The sequence below is a fragment of the Equus caballus genome, chromosome 7, assembly GCF_041296265.1.
Source record: "Equus caballus isolate H_3958 breed thoroughbred chromosome 7, TB-T2T, whole genome shotgun sequence".
NCBI classification, from domain to species: Eukaryota; Metazoa; Chordata; class Mammalia; order Perissodactyla; family Equidae; genus Equus; species Equus caballus.
In genome coordinates, this window is record NC_091690.1 from 87,789,963 (window position 1) to 87,812,033 (window position 22,071).

Consider the following 22,071-nt stretch of genomic DNA (forward strand, 5'->3'; position numbering starts at 1 on the left):
CACACGCTCCCCTCACACTCTCCCATGGCTCCAACCATACCCCTTCCTGTGAACTGGCTTCTCTGTCCACCTTAGGCCAAACGTCCTTTCAGTCCCTGTGGCACCTTCACTTCTGGACGCTGACTCCTGTTCCCTTTTGTCCGGTCTCCAGCCACAGGCAGCCCCTCTGCTCCTGCAGCCATCACAGCCTCAAGTGCCCCCAGCCCTGGAGAAGCCAGCTCAGCCCCCAAGCATTCGGCATCCAGAGTGGAAGGCATGGGCACCCAGGGCCTGAGCTGGGCCAGGAAACAGGAATGAGACGAGAAGCCGCTAAAGATCTAGATTCCAAACTCCCCCCTGGATTCACTCAAATGTTTCCTGAGACCTGGGCGCCAGGCACCAGGAGAGTGAGGATCAGCCCAGTCCCCAGGGAGGGCAGGAGGAGAGGGGACATGCACACCCGCAGGGGCAGAAACAAGGGCTACAGGAGCACACGCGTGGGGAGAGTCTCCCTGGGGATTCCAGGCTCCTCGGCCTCCGTGACTAACCAGGGGGAAGCATCTGGGTCCCCGCAGGCAGTAGGTGCTAAGGACAAACAGGAGAACAAAGTGTCCAGTGGAGAAAGGGGACCCGTGGCCCAAGGTGATACTCTGCCCCACAGGCCCTGCTCAGCCACAGGAGAGGTGCTTAAATAATAAATATCGACAACAACGACTGTGTAACAGCTACAGCCCACGGCCGAGGCCTCCCAATGCCTCAGAGCAGGAACACCGCCATGAGGGAATGTCACCCCAACATACAGAGGAGGACATTGAGGCACAGAGGCGGCTGGCCCAGGGCAGGGAAGAAGCTCTCACTCCAGTTACCACCAACTCCTCGAACCCAAGGTTGTCCTCAAACTTCTGGCTTCCTTTCATCACCGCAGTCGTCCCCTCACCCCCGCCATCTCCAGCCCGTCCTCCCCAAGAACAGACCCAGCCAGCAGCTCCCCCTTGCCCCCTCCAGGAAGCCCAGTGCCGGCTGTGCCCTTGGGGCTCTCGGCTGAAGAGCCTGATTCTCTGAAATACATTCCTCCTTCCTAGCTACAGTTTTCAAACCCCAAACACAAAGCCCTCAAGTTTTAGAAAAATCAGGTCATTGAGCAAAGTGTCCCGAGTTAGGTCTCCAAACCGGCCCCACCGCGAGCTGGTTTCTCTGCCCCTCACCAGGACGACGGAGGCTCCAGAAGACACGGCAGAATCTTAGCACCTCAGCTGGGAAGGGCACGGAGCGGCCCCAGCTCTTCAAGTGGTCCAGACGCCTGGCTCCACGTGGCCCCTCAGAGACAGGTCTCACTGGGAAGACCACCTGCTCCTCACACCTGCCCTGTCCCTCAAAGGCACTGACGCTCCCTCGGCTCCCAACCAGCGGCCAAGAGCTCCGGAGAGTTTACAGTTACGGCGCAGGCAACTGGAGAACTGGCCCAGAAAAGAGGCCCTCAGCCCCGCACCCGCCCCTGGCCACGCCTGAAGGGGCATCCCAGCTGCCACTTTCCCCAGGGTAGGATCTGCAGGACCCCTGGGGGAGGTGCTGAGGACCCTCCTCACCCACCTCTGCCCCAGCATCTTTCCTGGAAAGGAAATCACTCCCTAAAACAACCATAAGTCTCCTCTCCCGCAAACTCAAGTTCCGCCTGTGGGAAGAGGCACCTTGACGGGCCCCTGGGCAGCTCGCTTGAACCTGTGTTTCTGACTCTCTCATGCTCCCCGGTCTGCCCAGCGCCCAGGAGCAACAAGAAAAATCACAGTGCCCCAGCAGTGGGGCTTGCCCCTGGAGCCTTGGGAACTAGGTGGCACTAAGGGGGTTTCTGAGTTAAAGGTACCTCTCCCCAGGAGAAACCAAGGGCTGAACAGACATTTTGGGAGAGGGCAATGAGGAGCAGGGGCAGCCACTGTGGCCCCTGGGGACAGTTGCCAAGTCCCCTCTTGGCTTCCACCTCCCCATCTGTAGAACAAGAGGCCTCCACTCCCCACCCCAGGGTCCACACATCATGAAAGGCGAGACCTTGTACACAGTCCAGTGTTCTGGGAGGAGGGTGACACCGTCCCTGTGCAGCTCCAGTGCTGGGATGGGGGGTGGCGAAAACAGAAAAGCAGAGAAGCAAGCACCTGACCAAGCAGCCATATTTGGTTTTTCCAGATTTGAACATCATTTATTTTTAGAGGTACGTGTTCCACTTTGGTTGAGGTATCTTCAGGTTCCATGTACCTTGCTTAATTTAGGACATTCTTTTTCTTTTCAGTGGTGGGGTAGGAGTTAAATACAGCTTCTCTCAGCCACCCCTGGATTCTGAGCCCTAAATTTAACTCCAAAGAAACCTGTCTGCCCTACTTCATGATTCCTACTCTCAGAAAAACCATTACCTGCTTGTGAAAATCAGAGAGCTCTGACAATGGAGCACCCAGAGAGGTGTGTCCTCAGTCACAGGGCCCTGGGCTGCAGCACCAGATCTGTCATCAGCTGACTGGGGAGAGGGGACAAGAAGGGGGACAAATGGCCTTACTTCATGGCCTAAATCTTGATGACCATTCCCCTGGGGGCCTGGAGAGCTATTGGTACAGCCAGTCAGAATGGCCAGGGTGTGGCCACAGGTGTCCCATTCTAGCATCCCTAATGCCCGGCACGGGTGTCCACAGGGAGAGGAACAGCCTGGCATCTGATCAGCAGTTGCAACACATTCGGACAAAAGAATTAACTGCCTATCCCTCCATCCCAGCCCCCAGCCTCCTCTCCTTGATTTTTTTTTTTTTTTTTTGGTTTTTGCCTTATTTTATTATATTCACAATGTTTTACAACCATCACCATTATTTATTTCTAAAACTTTTTCACTACCCTAAACAGAAAAACTATAATCATTAGTTAGCAATAACTCCCAATTCCTCCCTTCCCTCCCTCAGGCCCTGGTAACCTCTAATCTTTCTACTTCTATGTATTTGTATGTATCTATTCTAGGGACCCCACATACATGGAATCAGATAATATTTGTCATTTTATGTCTGGAAGCATAATGTCTTCGAGGTTCAGCTACGTTGTAGCATGCATCAGAATTTCATTCCTTTTTATGGCTGAATAATATTCCATTGTATGTATGTATATACCATATTTTGTTTTTCCATTTATCTGCTGATGGACACTTGGGTTATTTCTACCTTTTGGCTATTGTGAATAATGCTGCAATGAACACTGGTATACAAGGATCTGTTTGAGCCTCTGCTTTTAATCCCTTTGGGTATATACCTAGAAGTAGAATTGCTGGATATGTTAATTCTGTTTAGATTTTTGAGAAACTGCCAAACTGTTTTCCACAGTGGCTGCCCCATTTTACATTTGGACCAGCAATGCACAAGAGTTCCAATTTCTCTAAATCCTCACCAATCCTTGGGTACCCAAGCCCCAGAAAATGGCCTTTCCCTTGTACCCTAGGATGTCTGAAGGTGTTGACATCAACTGAGAGGCTCAGGAATAACGGCAAAGGACTGCAGCCAGCTAAGAGAGTTTCACCCTTGCTTCTAGTCAATATGGTAAAACTCTAAGCAAAAAACAGAAAGCTGGAAGGACAGGGCCTGCCTGCTTCTGAAAGTCAGAATGCCTAAAAATGGAGGGTCCAGCCAGATGAGCCCTCTCTCACAGGTCGCTGGGCTGCAGAAGCAGAGCATTCAGCAGATAACTAGGGGGACATAGGGGTCTCCAAAGTGGGGCACACTCAACTATGAGGTGCTCAAGATGACCCACTGCAGTTCAAGAAGAAAATATTAGAACATGTTTATCACGTTTATTTTGATATAATCCTTTTAAAGGGGTGTGTGTGTATCTTATAGGTACATTAGCACAGCAGCTTATGTATATAATTTATAAATGAGTATATATATTTTGGGGTACATGCTAATTTATTCATGGGATATATATAATCAAAAAAGTTTGAAGACCCTTACCTTAGACCAATCTCTTCTTTATCGCTGTTTTTCCCTTCTGATTTTTATATATTGTACCAATGGCAATGATAATGACACAGGGGGGAATAAACTCACAAAACCCACCAGCCCCTCAGAGCCTGACACTTCTCTACTGTTAACTCACCTTTAGGGGGAAGTGAGAGACAGCTGTGGAGCAGAGGGGAGGGGAGAATGGACAGGCAGCATTTTTTCTCCATGAGACACCCACTCTACTCTAGCTCAAAGCCCAGAAAAGGGAGCTTGGTAGCCTAAAAGTTAAGAACTCAGCTTCTGGGGCTGGCCCCATGGCCTAGTGGTTAAGTTCGGCATGCTCCGCTTCAGCAGCCTGGGTTCTGTTCCCAGGCACAGACCTATACCACTCATCAGCGGCCATGCTGTGGCAGCGACCCACATACAAAACAGGGGCAGACTGACAACAGATGTTAACTCAGGGCGAACCTTCCTCAGCTTAAAAAAAAAAAAAAGAAGAAGAAAAGCACTTAGCCTCTGAATCAGAGATACCTGTGGGTGACCAATGGTATCCCATTAACTTCTGTGGCAAATTAGGTCATCTCTCTTGACCTTGATTTTCTCATCTGTTAAATGGCAAATTGTAATATCAGCACCTACTTCATAGGGAGGCTGTGGGGAGCAAATGAGACAGCCGACATGAAGCACCACTGTGGTGCCTGCCTGGCATATCCGAGGTCTTCTAAGAAAACAGACAGGACTGAGGACACACAGGAGGCAAGAGAAGGAAAACTCCAGATGGAGCTGGGAGAGTGAGGCGGGGGGAGGCCTGTGTGCACACAGTCGTAATAACTGCCCCATGTGTGCCACAAACATCCACTGAGCAACCACAAGTGTGGGGCACCTTGAGGAACGTAAGTACAAGCCAGAGATGAGTCTAAGCTCCTCTCCAGGTGTCACACAAACCTGCCAGGGCACCAGAGAGAGCGAGCAAGGCACAGGGCCACCTGGAGTCACTAGGCAGGGTGTGACAGTGAAATTAGGAGCTTAAGCTGGAGAGGGCCTGACTGAGATCCAGGGCCTCGACAAAAGGTACCAACCTCCTGCAGTAACACACACCACTCAGAATCCAAGAGGAGCCTTTGTTTCAGTTTCCCTAAATTTTCCATTGAGAGATTTTTTTCAACCTCTTCTTTTTTCCAAAGAAAATTCTGCAGAAGGACTTTGTCATCTCAGATACCAGAGCAGAAACTCCACTCCCTGCTTTATTCCTTCAGTCGCCCCACCCGCGTTGGGCCATGAGGGTTTTACTGCTGTTGTGTGCCTGGAGCATCTGCCTGCATCACGATCTGGGGCTCCCTCTTCTGCCTCAGCCACCTTCACCGGGCTGTCCCACCGTGGGAAGAGCAGTCCCAGCTTTGTGGCTTCACAAAGTGGTGAAGCGGCTTCCTGGTTCACCTACAAATGGGCTGCACAGTAAATCACTTGTCAGAGACAGGGAGCCTGGCATCAGGGCCTCCTGGAAAGGCCACCAACCATAACAAGGCCATTGAAACCCTCCTAGTCAGCGCAAAATCGCTTATTCCAGCAGAAACACTGAAATCATTCCAGGACACGCATGCTCTCGATGTCCTATTTTTTTAAGTTCCCTACCTTGTTTTTTAAATTGACTGTTAAACTTCAGCTCAACAACTCAACAGGTACATTATTAACTCCAAACACTTCTGTGGCTTTGTTAGTTAAAGTTTAGAAAAGAACATTCCCATTAAAATATAATTTCTCCAGCAACCTCCAAAATAACTCAGAGAACATTTCATTAGGGCAAATCTCAACTAGCACCGCCCTCCCACCTCCCTCCACAAAAGATTTTCCCAAACTGGCTTCTATTCTCCCATAGCAGAGATAAGTGAAAATCTGGACCATTCAAATTGACCCTGGGCTGGGTATCTGAGGTCTGGGCAGCGCTGATCAAGGACAAGTGCTAAAGAGGCACTCAAGGGTGACTCTCTACCAGACTGGGGAAGGGGAGGGAGAAAACCGCTCTGCTTAACACCACGAGGCCCGCCATTCCTGAGCCCTCCTTACAAGCCACAGTGGACAAGTCACCTCCTGCCAGGGAGTCCAGGGCCCCAGTGGACCCTGAATCCAGGAGAGAGCAGCACACCAGCCGTGACTTTTGCCTCACCTCCCTCCACTAGCTTCCCTTCTCCAATGCAAAGGTGCTCCCCAAACTAGGTTCCTCTGGTGTGACAGGCCAAGAGCCCAGAATGAGCCCCAGACAAGCCCATGTCTTGTGCCCTCCAGGTCCCAGAGTGATGTAAGCACCTCTATTACACAGAGACTAGACAGCGTGCTGCCTCCACCCCACTCCTCACCAGCCAACCTCAGCCTTGGACTCTAGACTCTTCTGTGGACCTACTGCCCAGAAACGAGGGTTCATCCAAATAAGAGTAAGTTGTTCCCTAATCAACCCCCTGGGGTGGAATGGGGGCTCAGGGCATGCAGGAGAGGGGAAAGAAGTGATACAGAGAAGGAAGGAGAGAAAGAGGGAGAAGGTGGGGGAGGGAGGCAGGGGGGGAGGGAGAGAGAGAGGACAAGCAGACAGAACCCCATTCAGCCCAAGCCAAAACCAAAGTCCAGCTGGGATCTGGTGCAGGCAGAGGGAATAAAGAGCTACTGGCTCTACCCTCAGGACATCATCTGGATGTCAAAGCGGGGTCGGCCCTGCCGGGCCTGTGGTGTAGTGGTTAAGTTTGCAAGCTCTGCTTTGGCAGCCTAGGGTTTGTGGGTTCGGATCCTGGGCACAGACCTACACACCGCTCATCAAGCCATGCTGTGGTGGCATCCCACATACAAAATAGAGGAAGACTGGAACAGACGTTAGCTCAGCGATAATCTTCCTAAGCAAAAAGAAGAAGATTGGCAACAGATGTTTAGCTCAGGGCCAATCTTCCTCACCACCAAAAAAAAAAGAAAGAAAGAAAAGAAGGAAGTCAAAGGAACAGGCTGCCAAAGTATTGACTAGTTTGACAAACCTACCTTGAAGTAGGAGGCCTCAGGCACCCCGAATGCTCATCAGCAGAGAGACCTGCATCCCTCTCCCCTCAGGCAACTGTGAGGGAAACTGTTCCCAGACTCAGAGCTGGACACAAGGACACACGCACAGCACACATGAGGCTCCAGGAGACCCACTGGGCCATGGAAAAGGCCACTCTCCAGTCTCATTCCTGCCCAACTCACAGGGGCGCCAGTGCCTACACCAGGCTTCTTCCCGGCCACCGTCTGTGGACGCAGGGCTTTCCAGGGCAAGGCTCCTCTCACTGTCCAGGGGTCCCTCCAGATGCTGCTGTCCAACTCGGCTTCTGCCAGGCCATCTGGGGTGGTTCACCCTGTGCTGCATCAGATTAGCGCCACATACTGCCAGAACTGCCACACGCCCACCCGCCCTCTCTGAAGGGCTGCTTTGTGTTTCTTGTAGCAAAGGAAGAAAACTGTTTTTGCAGCTGAAAAACACAGCTTGGAGTCTTCAATAGAGCAATGGAGGCCAAAAGCCACCCGGCACACCCAGGCCTCCCAGCTCACTACCAAGACGCCTGCATGCAGAGGCTGGCACGATGGACCTGCAACCTCAACAAGGCTCCTAGGGACTTCCACTGCCCTGCCTGCCACCCTACACCACCGCAGACTTCTGGGGAACCTGCTAGTGCCTGACAGTCTCTGGAAATGGATCTACCTCTCTCTCTATACCCCACCCGCCCCCTGCCAAGAAGTGCTTAAGGTCTAACCTAGATCCTTCCTGCTTCACCTTAAGTCCGCTGGGGACCTCAGTAGAAAAGCAGGCTGCCTAATGTCCTTCCTGGTGACCTCTGAAATACCATGAAGCCAGGAGGTTGACCTCGTGGGCCACAAAAAGGAAATTGTAAAGGTTTGGGAGGATAGGGGGAGATGAGAGAAGATTCTGGCTCTTTTGATGCAGGTCACTGCCTGGAGCTATCTCACTCCCTCATCTGTCCCCTCCCTGCGACTCAGTGTCAATCACATCCATCATGCGACAGCGGTGTGCCAGCTGACAGAATTAGGGCTAAAGGATCTCAAGAGGCTGATTCTCTGCACCCAGGACAGCCATACGAAATCTAATCGGGATAAGCTTAAAGACCCAAATGTGAGTCCAAAATCTCTCAGGAAAAGTGGTCTAAGAGGGGAAGGAGAGGCTGAGCAGCTGCACTCGATGGAACACGATTACACATTAATAGGGAACCTATTTTGATTTTAGGCTGCATTAATGGAAGTATAAGGTTGAGAAAAAGAGAGATGATGACACCACCCGGCACACAGTGTTCAATTCTACATATCACAGTATAACGGGCAAGCACTGCTCACACACATCCCTTCACTGGAGAAAGCCATACCTCCCCACACGGCCAGGCTCTGACTGTCAGCCACCATGCTCCATCCTCAGGGATGAGCCCATGATCCAAGCAGGGCCAACCAGAATCTTCTCTACAAAGTGACACACACATCCTGGGAGAGTGAGCCTCTCTCTTCCTGACAAAGGGGTCAGCAGAATTGAAAGGTGGAGAGAGAGCAAAGCCCTCAAGATGCCCTTTGAGCGCTGGGTCCAACAGTGCCAAGGCCAGGTCAGATCTACCCTTGGAGTTCCCAGTTACTGGGACCATTTCCTTTTATATTTCCTTTTATGTTTAAGGTAGTTTGAGTTGGGTTTCTGTCATGTCCAGAGTGAAGTGCTGACCAATACGCACTTTAAGAGGATACTGATAAAATGGAATATGTCCAGAGCGGTACCAAAGACAGTGAATAAACGAAAAACCATGCTTCGTGAGGGAACAAGGATGATTTAACTCAGAAAAAGGAATGCTTGCAGCCACATGGGAGCCTCTTCAAATACTTAAAGGAAGCAGACTTGTTCTTTGTGGGGCCAGAGGGCAGACCCAAGACATTGGTGGAAGTTATGGAAAGGGGAATTTCTGGGAAGTCTGAATAAAACAACAAAACTGATGAATCTGAACCCATCTCCTACTCCATTCCCTCATGCTCACTGGATTAAAGCAATTCCTTTTCTCATTCCAAAGTAGCTTATCTTGAACAAACTGCAACTTCTATAAACCTCAGCTTCCCATCTGTACAATGGGGATAATACTCCCTCCCCTAACAGCTCCATGGTGTCATTTTAAGGATCAAAAGAAAAAATGTAAATGGAGGGTGCATTGTCCTTGGCTGATATCCTGGGACCCACGAACGACTCTTCTAAGAATTTATCCCGAGGAAACAACCACAGATGTTCATAAAGACAAGGGTGTTAAAACAGCATCATTCATAATAATGAAAAAAAATCAGAAACAACCTAACGTCCAATAATTGGGGATCCCTCATAAAAACCAGATACTGTACAGCCATTGGAAATCAGGTATAGAAGAATAATTAACGATACGGAGAAATGTCTACAACAAATTAGTGAATGAAGCAAGAATCAAAACCATACGTACATGATCCCAAGTTTGTAAAATTTATATTTGCGATGATAAAACAGGAAGAAAAAAACACTAATCATGATCATCCCTGAGGGATTATAATATTTTTTCATTCTTTGGGCCTTTCTCTATTTTCCTAACATATGATAAATATGTATTCTTTGTAAAATCAGGAAAAAGTTACATATGCTCTAAAGTGCTTTACCAACTGTAAAGAGCTACGGAAACAAAATAGTATGGTTCTCAAAACGGGCTCCCTGCCTCACTTGTCTTTTTTGCTCTGAACACAGCAACTAGTCCTTGATTACAGAATGTCTTACTCTCTATTTTTTTAATAGACAGAAACAGGTGAGGACAGTGAGGAAAACATTGGATTCTTACAAAAGACCCAGATTCAAGATTCTCTGTGACCTTCAGGAAAGTGCATTTCCTTATCAATAAAATGAGGAGGGCGAGAGCGCTGCTCTGTACGTATATGGACTTATTCACTGAGAACCTCCCAATGCCAGCCTGTTTCGTAATTTTCCTTTATCTGCTAAGGTAAAGGGAACATTTTCCACATCATTAGTTAATATTTTACAGCGCATTTTAAATAGATGCATAGTAGTTCACTGTATGACTAGCGTGAGTAGTAGGAGTTTTTTGCTTGGTTTGGTTTCCAACGTAGAAATAGTTCATCTCCTCAGCAGCCCTTTGAGCTTAGGTGTTCTGGGTGCCGGACTGTAGAAGACACTCAATAAATGCAAGCTATTATTACTTCCATAGCCACTATTATTGTTACTACTCAGGTTCCAGTGAGGTAGCCAAGTTCAGTCCAATATTTCAGGTTTTGAAAATGTTTCTCTGGAAGCCAGGAAAAATGCAGATATAGACATATTTTAAAATCTTATGGGGCTGGTCCTGTGGCCTAGTGGTTAAGTTTGGCGTGTTCCACTTTGGTGGCCCAGGTTCGGTTCCTGGGCGCGCACCTACACCACTCATTGGCAGCCATGCTGTGGTGGTGACCCACACACAAATAGAGGGAGATTGGCACAAATGTTAGCTCAGGGCCAATCTTCCTCAGGAAAAAAAGAAAAAATCTTGCCTGCCTTCTTGTTTTCCAAACATTCTGATGAATAGGCATTAATGTGCACATACACATGTGCTGTCACAGCACCTAATTTTCACAAATGCCTGAAAAACTAGAAACCTTGTGGCCAGTAACCATACACCTTAGCATAATAAAACAAAGAGTTTCCCAAAGAGGCATAAACCCCAAAGCCTCTAGCAACTCCACGGACCTAAATGGTTTTGTGGAAAAAAAGTGGACTAGTAGTTAAAAGAGAGGTTCAACTCTGAATCAAAGACCCTCTCAGCGTCTCTGCTTCCCCAGCTATACAATAGGAATAAGACTTCCTGGGTCGTCTGCCCTACAGGCTGGTTATGTCTGGGTCAGCCCGTATTTCTAAAAGCATCCTGTGACCTGAAATGCCAGGGATCTGTAGGGAATGTCATGGTTTCCCTCTGATCCCTCCGGATGCTTACCACGCCCCAAATCAGCCCTCCGACAGTCCTTTCCAGCCCTTCCCTCTGAGTGGGCAAGGGCTCAGGCCACATAAAGCCATCAACTGCAATGTTCAAAATTAGCAACCATGTCTGCACAAGGTAAAGAGGAGATGTGGGGGCTAGAACCTCAGTTAAAGGGCCACCAGCATACAGACATCAGACTCAGCAGGGACTCCCAGATCAACCACCTTCACACCAGCCTCACATTCACCCTGACAGCAGAAGCGGGAAGAAACATGGGAGTGAGGCGAGATGCTTCTCTCCCTGCCCCTCCTAAATGCCATGCACGGTGCTGAGTCCTGGGATAAAAGAGACAACTAAGGCGTTTATGGTCTCACCACATGGTCTCAACCCTGGCTGGACATTAAAATCACCAGGAGCTTAAAGAAAACACTGCCGGGGCCCAACTCCAGAGATTCTAATTCATTCATTTATTTTATGATCAGCGACCACAAGAAAGATACTCCCTTTTGGAAAGGAATCTCCAAAAATCTTATCCATTACTGGTTAGCTAAATCATGATAAAACTGTATAAGGAAATATTATGCAGCCATTAAAACTGATGAGATAAACATTAATTAAGGACATGGAAATTTTTTCCAATATATAATTAAGTGAAAAAAATACAAAATAGTATATATTGTATTACCCTATTTTTATTAAAACACACACATATACATAGACACATGTGGGTATACATTAGTCTCCCCTTATCTGAAAGGGATATGTTCCAAGCCCCTCAGCGGATACCTGAAACCGTGGAGAGACCCAAACTCTACAAATTCTATGTTTTTTCAGTATATACATATATATGATAACATTTAATTTATAAATTAGGCACAGTAAGAGATTAACAACAATCACTAATAATAAAATAGAACTAAAATGATACATTGTAATAAAAGTTACCATACACGTTAGCATCATCAACATAGCGATTTTTTTCCCCTTCCTTATTAAGTCGAGAACTTTCACTGTTTCACTTAAAGAAAGTACTTACGGCTTCTCTTTGGCATATCTGAATTGCCAGCATCACTACTCTTGTGCGTTGGGGCCATTATTAAGTAAAATAAGGGTGATTTGAACTTAAGCACTGCAATACTCATAGCATATGCAGTTAGGATCCGCCAGACAAAGGGATAACACACATCGTGGGTGGGGCAGAGCAGGATGGTGTGAGATTTCACCACGCTACTCAGCACAGCACACAATTTAAAACTTAGGAAGGGGCCGGCCCCATGGCCGAGTGGTTAAGTTCATGCACTTCACTTTGGCAGCCCAGGGTTCACCAGTTCAGATCCTGGGCCCAGACCTACACACCACTCACCAAGCCATGCAGAGGCAGCGTCCCACATAGGAGAAATAGAATGACCTACAACTAGGATATACAACTACTGGGGTTTTGGGGAGAGAAAAAAAAAAGGAAGATTGGCAAGAGATGTTAGCTCAGGGCCAATCTTCCAAAAAATAAAAAAATAATCAAGCCAAAGAGATCAAAAAGAAAAAAGAAACTCTTATGAATTGTTTATCTCTGGAATTTTTCATGCAGTATTTTCAGACCGTAGTTGACCACAGGTAACTGAAACCGTGGCTAAGGGAGACTACTGTACCAAAAAATGTTAATAACGATTACCTCTGGGTGATAGGATTACAAGGGATTTTTATTTTCTTCTTCTTGTTTGTCTGCATTGTTTAAACTTACAACAATGAAGATGAATAACTTTATAACACAAAGAAGCAATTTTTTTTTAAATGCTTGGAGTAAAGCTCCAATTTTGCCACCGTTAAAGTTTCCAGTCAAAATTGTGGCCTCCTCCCAGCTAGCAAGGCATTGCAGGTGAGTCTGCATTCTAAGACCCGTTCCACTCAGAGGCTCAGCAAGCTGCTGTGGGCCAGCCCACTCCCACCTCAGGCAAGGGCTCTGCTCACTGCCCGGCTCCCTGGGCCCAGGTGGCCCAGCCCTTGGGGGGGGCGGGGGGGAGGTGGGGCATAGGGACTTAAGAAGGACCTGAGGCTGCAGCCACAGGGGCCATTTGGCCAGAACCCAAAGACCCAAAGGAAAGCCTCTAGAATTTCTCAGGGTATTTGGCCTTCTGAAGTGAGTGACATCTTGGTCCCCACCACCTGGGCCTTCAGAGATAAGGGTTGGAAATGAGCTACTGAGCCCTGGGCCACTGGCGAAGATCTGAGCCCAGCTAACACCTCTTTGAACTTCTGATGTGGGGCCTCACTGGCCCACAGAGGAAGGGAGGGTGCTGATCTCTGTAGCTTGTCCTGTTCGAAACATTTTTCTTGTTCCATTTCTAATGTCCACCCTATCTCCTTTTCCCCGATACCCCTTCTCCCCTACAAGGGCAGAAACCAGGCTGGAAAGACTGGCTCAGCCAGAGAAGAGCCGCCGTGGTATGGGGCAGGAGTGCCGAGAAGCAGACTTACAGGAAAGCGCTGTACAGCTTGAAGGAACTCCCCTAACCGCTGAGAGGCCCCATTGTTTCACTCACCTCTCAGGAAAGGGGGTTGCTGTGTAAAACCCCACCCCTCCAGGCAAGCTCTACCTGGGAGCTTGCTTTGTAAGATCTCATCTCTGCAGTGAGAAGCAATGTTTTCACTCTGATGGAACAACCAGGCTATGGAGCAAATTGTTTTCTTAGAGCAGCTCAGATGTCTGTCCTGTTCCTTTTTTTCCCCTCACATGACATTTCCTTTCAAAGCCAGACCTGAGGAGGGGATCATGTCTGCTTTGCTCACTACCATATGCCTAGCTTAAGTGCCAGGACAGACACTCAATAAATAACTGTTGAATGAATGCACACATGCACGCCAACCGTTCCTTAAGCTGAACACCGGGCAGTGTGTGGTCACACACCCCTAGACCAGAGCACCCCTGGACACAGCTATCTGTTTCTTTCTACTGTGGGGACCACCACACACCCATGTCAAAGTGGACCTGACACCCCTAGTCCACCTCAGCCGGGGTATCCCTACCCCTCCCACTGCTATTCTTGCAGATGGGTAAACAGTCTAGAGAGGTGAGGCAAATCCCTCGCCCGCCTCCATCACTCCACATTTGACCCATGGCCAGTGAATCACTCTAGAACTGTTTCCCCCATGTTACCTCTCTATTTGAAGGCCTTCAACAGCTCCCCATCACCCAGAGAATGGGGTGAAACTCCTCGGTCCAGCCTCCAAACTCACCAACCTCCCTCCCTTTCCAACCAAGTTCCCACACTCCTCACCTCCAAGGAAGCCCCACTTCAGCCAAGATCCATCATCTTTACACCAGCTCACACCCCTCCTTCCTCTTCTCCCTGCCCACCTCAGTCCCGCTGGCTGCTCCTCTTCTGGATTCCTCCGCCTCCTGCTTTCTGTGCTCCGATTTATCCCTCACCACCCACTGCTGTATCTCTCCAGATGAGAACCAGTGACTTCAAGCAGATGGTAGACTAGACAAGGACAGTGTCATCCTGGCCTCTTCTCTGTGTCCCTCACTGTCCAGCATCATATGAAATAAATACCTGACTGGTTAACTCTCACCCAGCCCCAACTCAGAGCCTCCCACCCCTTGCTCACCATCCAATGCCAAACACACACGGGCAACACTACCTACTTGCCCAGACCATGGCCCAGTCCCTGCTCTAGGATAACTGGCAGCTAAGGCAACACACACGGGCTTGAGGGTGGATGGACCCATGGTCAAATCCTGGCTCCAGCAGTTCCTAGCTGGGCAACCTAAGGAAGCTATTTAACCTCTCTGGGCCTGGTATCCTTGTCTGCAAAATGAGGTGAGGTATTTCCTTCATCTTCAGGCTGCTGTGAGGACGAAACAACATAAGGTGCTAGCACTCCGCAGATGTAAGGCAAAGCTTTCCCCGCCCTCTTTGCCATCCCAATAAAAACACATGGGCTCAGATGTTGTACGTGAAAACCGGTTGGACAACAGGCACAGCTCATCTCCCCTCACCTCCAGTTGGCTCCCTAAGACAGAGGAAACAAAGCCCGAATTTATTCCCGCTCTTCCCAAGCAGGGAGGTCTCTGGAAGAGGTCTTTGTTAACACAACTTTAGTTTGAAAGCTCCTTTATGGGCCCGACACACTGTTCCTGTCTGTAAGAGGGAGGGAGAATCAGCCTACAGCTTAATATCACTTAATGCTGAGAACAAGGCCTTTTGTTCACATCCCTCAATTAAATTCTGCAGTAATTAGTGGCCACCTACTCCTATTGCTTGAGGGAAACAAGGCAACAAGAACAGGGCATGGTCCTTGTTCATAGAGACCCAGACACAAAACAGTTATCAAGTAACATAAGACAGAAAGACACACACAGGGAAAAAGAGTAAACCCAACCTTGATGGGCTTTCGAATCACGGAGAACAACAGCAAAGGCTAAAATGGCTAAATGCTGCACATACGTCCTTCCATTCTTGCAGCTGATATACACACGCATCTTGCTGAGTTTAGAAAAACTGACCTGCAGCATCATTTTACGGCTGCATGGCTCCATAATTCAGCTATCTGATTCCTAACTGATGGACAGATAGGTTGTTTTCAGTGAACATCCCTGTACCTGTACCTCTGCAATTTGTCTACTTACTATCCTGGAGGGACGGAGCCACAGCGAAGGAACTGCTCAGCATCTGGACTTTTGATTCTCTCAATAAACAACAAAACCATCCAATGCGCATATAGAGAGTTTTACCCTTTCCCAGAACATAGACATATAAACACAATAACAAATGTGCACACACACAAATGTACCTCGTGTCTTCCTCCGTGCCCACACCCCTGCCTCAGTGCAGGCCTGCATCCTCTCTCAGTCTCACTGTCATGGGAGTCCTCCAGCAGATCTCCCTGCACAAGGCCACCAGAACGAGATTTGTAAAGCTTCACCCTGATTCTGCACTCCAATGCCTCAAGTCATTCCGCCCCCGGCCCAAATCCCTTCAGGGCAGAGCCCCGACCCTTAGCCCACCTACAGCCTGATCTACAGGGCAGCCTCTTCTCCAATGCCCACAGCCCCACCTTCACCCAGTGGCACATTTCTACAGTGCCGAGGTGTGCTTGTCCTCTACCCTGCACCCCCTCCCTTTCTTACCTCTACCCTACTCAAGTGGCACCTCTTCTGGGAAGCCCCCCCTGCCTCCCAGAGCTAAGTACCAGTGAACCTTCTATGTGCTTATAGCAAAGCACTGCCAGACTGCCATGTTCATGGTGTCCATCCACTCACACCTTCACCTCCATTTCTGGGCTCCAGGAGGGAAGAGACCATATTCTCTAGATCCTTAGATGCCTAGCTCCGGGACACAGTAGGTCTAGCAAAGCTTGGTTGGTTGAATGAATAAATAGGAATACACAAGAACGCATGATCTCTGGCTCCTGAAAACTCTGGGAGGCAGGTAAAGCTAGATGGTTATTCCCATTTTACAGATATGGAATTTGATACCCAACTTACTCAAGGTCACAGAGTCAGCTGGTGACAGAACCAGGATAAAGCCCAAATCCTCCTGACTATTGAGCCTAATAATCAGAGAAGTCAAGTGGCACAAACCATATACATCACCACAGCTCCCTGAAGTGAAATCTTGCTCGTCTTCTCTTTCTAATGCCTTTTGCCATTTTCATTGTTTTCAATGAGAGGTGATACAAGATACTCAGTCTTTGAGAATACAGCTCTATAAAGGCAGCAAGATGGAAAAAAGATATATTCCCTCCTTCTTTTTTTTCAATTATTTTATACAAATAGCTAAAGCAATCCTGAGAAAAAAGAACAAAACTGGAAGCATCACAATCACTGACTTCAAAATATATTATAAAGCCAATAATCAAAACAGCATGGTACAGGCACACAGATCAAAGGAACAGAACTAAAAGCCCAGAAAGAAAACTACACATCTACGGACAGCTAATCTTTGACAAAGGAGCCAAGAACATACAATGGAGAAAGGAAGTCTCTTCAATAAGTGGTATTCCCCTCTTCTTGACCAGAGATTGGTTATCTGGCTCATCTCAAGTCAGGGCAATGCTCTTTGTCTATAAATCTTCCTCATTTGGTTACCAAGTGTCCCTTCCACCGACAGGCAAGGGCATCCATAAGCAGGTGGGTGTGTGTACACAGGGTCTCCACATCTTGTGAGGCTACCATGTGTCTGTCACCCTCTGTCACCATAGGAGTGGCCACATCAAGGAGCTCAGTCAGCAGCTGAGAAGGGGTCCTGCCACAGGCAGACTGGAATGAAGCAAGAACGGCCCTGACCCACAGCAATGGCCAAAGGCCACAGGAAGTGCCAGGCAGGACAAGGAACTCCTGCTTAGACTTCCCTGATCCACTGCACCTCTTCAATTCCTGTTACTCCCAAAGAAAACCGGTCCAGTGTGGAGCCTAGAAAGAGACACACTCCAAAAAGAGAGATGCGACATCAGACCTTTGGAAGGAAGTACAACGGCAAGAACCACCAGCATCTGTTGAACGCTCGCAGTGTGTCAGGCGTTGTTCTAACACTTTACGTGGATTACCTCCTCACAACAAGCCTATGAGACAGGTGCTGTTATCAGGGCACGTCTAGGCCCACACAGTTAGTGGTGGAGCCAAGCTTCAACCAGAGACAGCCTGGCCAGTGGGCTCTCACACAGGCTGGGTTTACAGGGGACGGTGGTTAGGGAACTCCCAAACTCTCCCCTGGTCCAGTCTGTTTCCCTGGATCCACAGCCCCCACCCACAGGACATTCCTGGCAGAAGACAGAACATGCACAGAGGCATGCAGATGAAAGCCAATGAGGCATCAGAGAAGAACAAGCCATTCTTTGAGGTGGAGTTATGCTTTTGTTTGGTTTGGGTTTGGGGGGTAGGGGAGAAGATAGAGCCAATTGCTGAAGGGTCTTACACATCAGGCTAGACTTTGGACTTAATCTCGATGAGCAGAGGTGCACCAAGTGCCCAGTACTTAGCATGCAGTAGGCCTTCAATAAACAAAAGTTCCTTTCTCCTTGTGCAGAAAGGCCAATGGGGACTCACCAAGGCTTTCTAAGCCAAAGAGTAACAAAATCAAATTTGCATTTTAGAAAGAGTATTTCTCTGTTCCTCCTGTCATCTCAGATGAAGCCCTTGCAGAGTAAATGTGATACTGATGATGATCAGAATATTAAAATGACATAATGATAAATGCACTTATTAGGTGTTTACCACATGCCAGGTATAACCTTTACACTTTATGTATGTTAAATTCATTTCATTCTCACAACAATTCTATGAGTTGGATGCTACTCTTATCCCCATTTTGCAGATGGGAAAACCGAGGCCCAGAGAGGTTAAGCTGGGAAGTGTTACCACTGGGATTCCAACCCAATAGGTCTGACTTTAAAGCCAGTGCTCCTAAGCCCCAGGTGGCCCTGGCCCCAGGGAAGGAGAGCCTCCTCCGGGACCTGCTGCTCCCTGCCCTGCAACGACACTCCGGACCAGGTCACAGGTACATCTCCCAGCCACCTCCAGCCCCTCCCCCCCAGCCCTCCTCTCTCTCTCTACCACCAAGTCAGCCAAATGCAAAAGACCCCCAGGCTGGAAGCACCATCTTCCCCCCAAAGGCTGCTAATATTAGAGGGGGGAAAAGGAGCTGCAAGAAAAAGTTGGCTCTTGAGAGGCAAAGAGAAAATGAACGAATGAGGAGGAGTGGGCCACCAGATCCCCTCAGATTTCAGGGCGGAAAGTGTTCAATTAAAATGCATTCTGCCGGTGCTCAGCAGCAGCATCTCAACAGAGCCACCATTGTCTCCGTCTAAACTGCTGCTGCCCACAGCCCAGCAAGCAGCAACGAACAGGCTGTCGTCATGGCACCGGAATGCGGGGTCCTGGCCCTCCCGACAGCACCAGAAACGCCGCTCTGTTTACCCACGTTGCCCCTATTTAAAAACAAAACAAAAAGCCCCACTCCACCCTCGGCCCTTCAGCATCCAAGACACCAGGGAAGGACAGCCGGTGGTGGGAGGACACTCCATATGCCAGCAGTGTGAGGCGGGTCTGCCAGAAAATTCCCAATGAGCTGGCCAGGCTGGGAGACACAGGCCCCCCCACCACCCGGATGCTGAAAAAGTACTTTCGAGAATATATAAAAATCAGATACAAACAGCTATCTGCATGGGGCAGAAACAGCTCTGGAAGGGACCCAGGCCCCTTTAGAAGATCTTTATGCCCAAAGAATCTGGAATGTTTGGCCAAGGGCTCGGAGTCCAGGCGCTGTTCATGCAGACTCCCTGCATAAATGAGAAACCCTGCAGGGCAGAGACAGGCCTGTGCATCCAGCCCATTCTGAGACAGAGCAAGCTGAGGCCAGCCAGCTGGCCATGGCTACACCATCCCAGCCTTCACCCCAAACCAGGGGAGGGCCGCTCCAGAGGCAGGGGCCTGGAGCCAGGCTCACCCAGGAGGCCGAGCTCAGAAACAGGATGCCAAGGCTGACTGGCACATTCAAGGTGCTGCCTTGTCCCCACTCCACTCTGCCGAGGTCCCAAGGACAGGTTTAATCAGTAACTCCAGACGGGAGCAGGAAGGAGAGTTAAAGGTACTCAGAAACCCATTCATCAGTTCTAAGAGAATGTGAAACTCTTGCTACCTGGGCGCCCGAACAAACTCGTTTTTAAAACCCATTCTCCTAGGCAGCCCTCTGACCTCAGGTCCATGACTTGGCAGGTCACAAGTGGCCCTTGATGCTCGGCTCTGGCCTACTCTCCCACCTCTCAGGCTTCACCTCCCTCACAGTATACCAACACACACACACGCACACGCACACACACTCCCTATTGGTCCAGCGACGTGAACTATCTAGACTTCCTGGACTCTATATACTATTTGAAGATACCACCTTATCTTCTGCCTCAAAGGCTTTTCTTCTTCCTGATCTGGCTAAATCCTTACCCTTCAGGACCCGACTCCAGCATCACATCCTTTACAAACCTCTCCTTGACCTCCCCAACTAGCTGATCACTCTGAGCAACAGAGCAAGAACTGCACAGAGCCTCCCGGGACACAAGGAAACTTCTCCCTAATGAGGGGGCAGGGGACAGAAGGGGTGAGAGGGACTACAACTGACTCCCTGTATTCTAGAACTAAAAGCAATGGGGGAAGTCAGAGCAGAAAAGATTTCAACTCAACTTAAAATGGAACTTCCTAATGATGAGGATGTGACGATTACAGGAGGGGCTACCCTGTCAGGTAGCGAGCTCTTTCTGTTATCCAAAGGAATCAGTCAGAGACCATTTGATCAGCACTGCAGCCAAAGGTCTCTCTGCTTGGGGTGAGCAGGTAGACCACATCAGGGACCACAACAGAGACCCAAGACCTTTCCATAAAGGCCTGAGCAGGGTGGAAGAACAGAGGAGAGATGCTCACAGTGAAGTCCTCGGAGGAGCGGAGTGGCTCTTAGGGTACAGCAGGCAACCAAGACAAGGGAGAAGCAGAGATGGAGAAGGGAGACATTCCATGGGGCAGCTGACCTGGCATTCCCAGGAGCAGCCACGTGACTGGCTGGCAGCCCCTGATCGCCAGGTCAACCTCTCCAGTCCAGGTTTGTAGAGGCCAAGACTTTTCTCCTGCCTCCTCTCCTGCATCACTGCCACCATCACCACTGCCCCCACCACGCCTCACCATGACTACTGAACAGAAGACCAAGAAAGGAACAAAGATTCAGATACCTTCTCCCTCCTCATTCCCAAGCCCAGGATCCATCACTCTCCCCAGCAGGGAGAAAGCATCCTGGAAGCTGCAGCTCCCATGAGGGCAGAGGGTAGATGGGATGACGGCCCAGGCCAAGACCAGCAGGCATCCGGGTCAATCTCTAATAACGTTATCACCATCAAGACTGAAACTACCATGTAAGGAAGGCTTATTCTACACCAGGCCCTGTGCTGAGCACACTACATACACTGTCTTTGATCAGTCTATTCTTTGCACAATACCCAGAATTATCCTTCTTCTAAATCAAAAGGTAGACCATGTCCCTCCTCTGCTCAGCCCTCAAAGTGAGGACTGCCAGCTCACTCAGGGTGAGAGTCAAAGCCCCTTCAAAGCCTGCAAACCACCTCCACACCCCTCTGACCTCAGCTCCGGCTCCCTTAGCTCCAGCCACGCTGGCCTCCTGGCTGGTCCCTCAACAAGCCAAGCACACTCCAGCCTCAGGCTTCTGCATCTGCTTTTCCCTCTTCATGAAATGTTCTGCCTCCAGATGTCTACATGCTTGATCAGATCTCTACTCAAACGTCACCTCCACAGAGGCCTCCTGTGACCATTCTACTCCCCCCCAGGCCTCCTCCAGAGCCCTAGCCTCTCTCTCAGTTTATTTTTCTCCAAAGCACTCCTCCTCTGATACTACATATTTTACCCATTTGGTTTGCTGTCTTTCTCTCCCACTAAGATGTAAGCTCCATGAGGGCAGAGACCTTTGTTGATTTTATTCAGTGTCCCATCCCCAGCAGCTAGAACAATGCCTGGACAGAGTAGGAACTCGTTAAATAATCCTTCAATGAATGAATGAATGAATGAATGACCGACCCTACAGGGTAGGCATTCTTCCCAGCTTCTTATTACAGATGTGGAAACCAAAGCTCAGAAAGGTTGACTCACTTGTCCAGAGTCACACAGCTAGCAAGGAACAGAGATGGGATTAAAATCTAGCCTGTCTCACGCCCTCCTTAACTCTGGCGCCATATTCTTTGGCCAAAAGGAAGGGTCTGGGCATCCTACACCACAAGTATCTTGGATGCCAACAGCTGAACACCTCCTGCATGTTCCTCCACTTGAGCCCCTCAAGACAGATGCCTCTGCCTCATTCATCTAAGAATGCCCAGCACCTGGCCCGGGGCTGGCACACACCAGGTGCCTATCCGACGCTTGTGAATAAACCAACCTACCTCTAGGCACTTGGTCTGTCCTTATATTTTGACTTCTTTAGGCACCACTTCACATACTGCTCTTCATTTTACTGAATAGGAGAAGGGGCAGAAATTCTGAGTACAGAAAATTGAACTAGAACTAGACCCTGCCTTGAAGAAATTTACAGTGGGTGAGGGAGAGAGAGAAGAGGTAAACAAAGAAAGGTGTAATATGAAGCAGGATGGCCACGTGAGCAGCACCC

At 49.1% G+C, this 22,071-nt stretch overlaps 1 protein-coding gene across 23 annotated transcripts in view; it reads right to left on the minus strand.

The window, feature by feature from the left end:
• Window positions 1–22,071, minus strand: part of PLEKHA7 (pleckstrin homology domain containing A7) — a 198,749-nt gene that overhangs the window by 153,572 nt on the left and 23,106 nt on the right. The window contains exon 1 of one of the 23 annotated variants that reach the window (XM_070274895.1): window positions 6,960–7,296. The exons of 21 other annotated variants lie outside the window; for them this stretch is intronic. The gene's annotated coding sequence lies outside the window, so the exon portion shown is untranslated. Of the gene's footprint in view, window positions 1–6,959; window positions 7,297–22,071 lie in introns of those variants that run through there. One more of the 23 variants, XM_023646121.2, reaches the window with a different exon arrangement.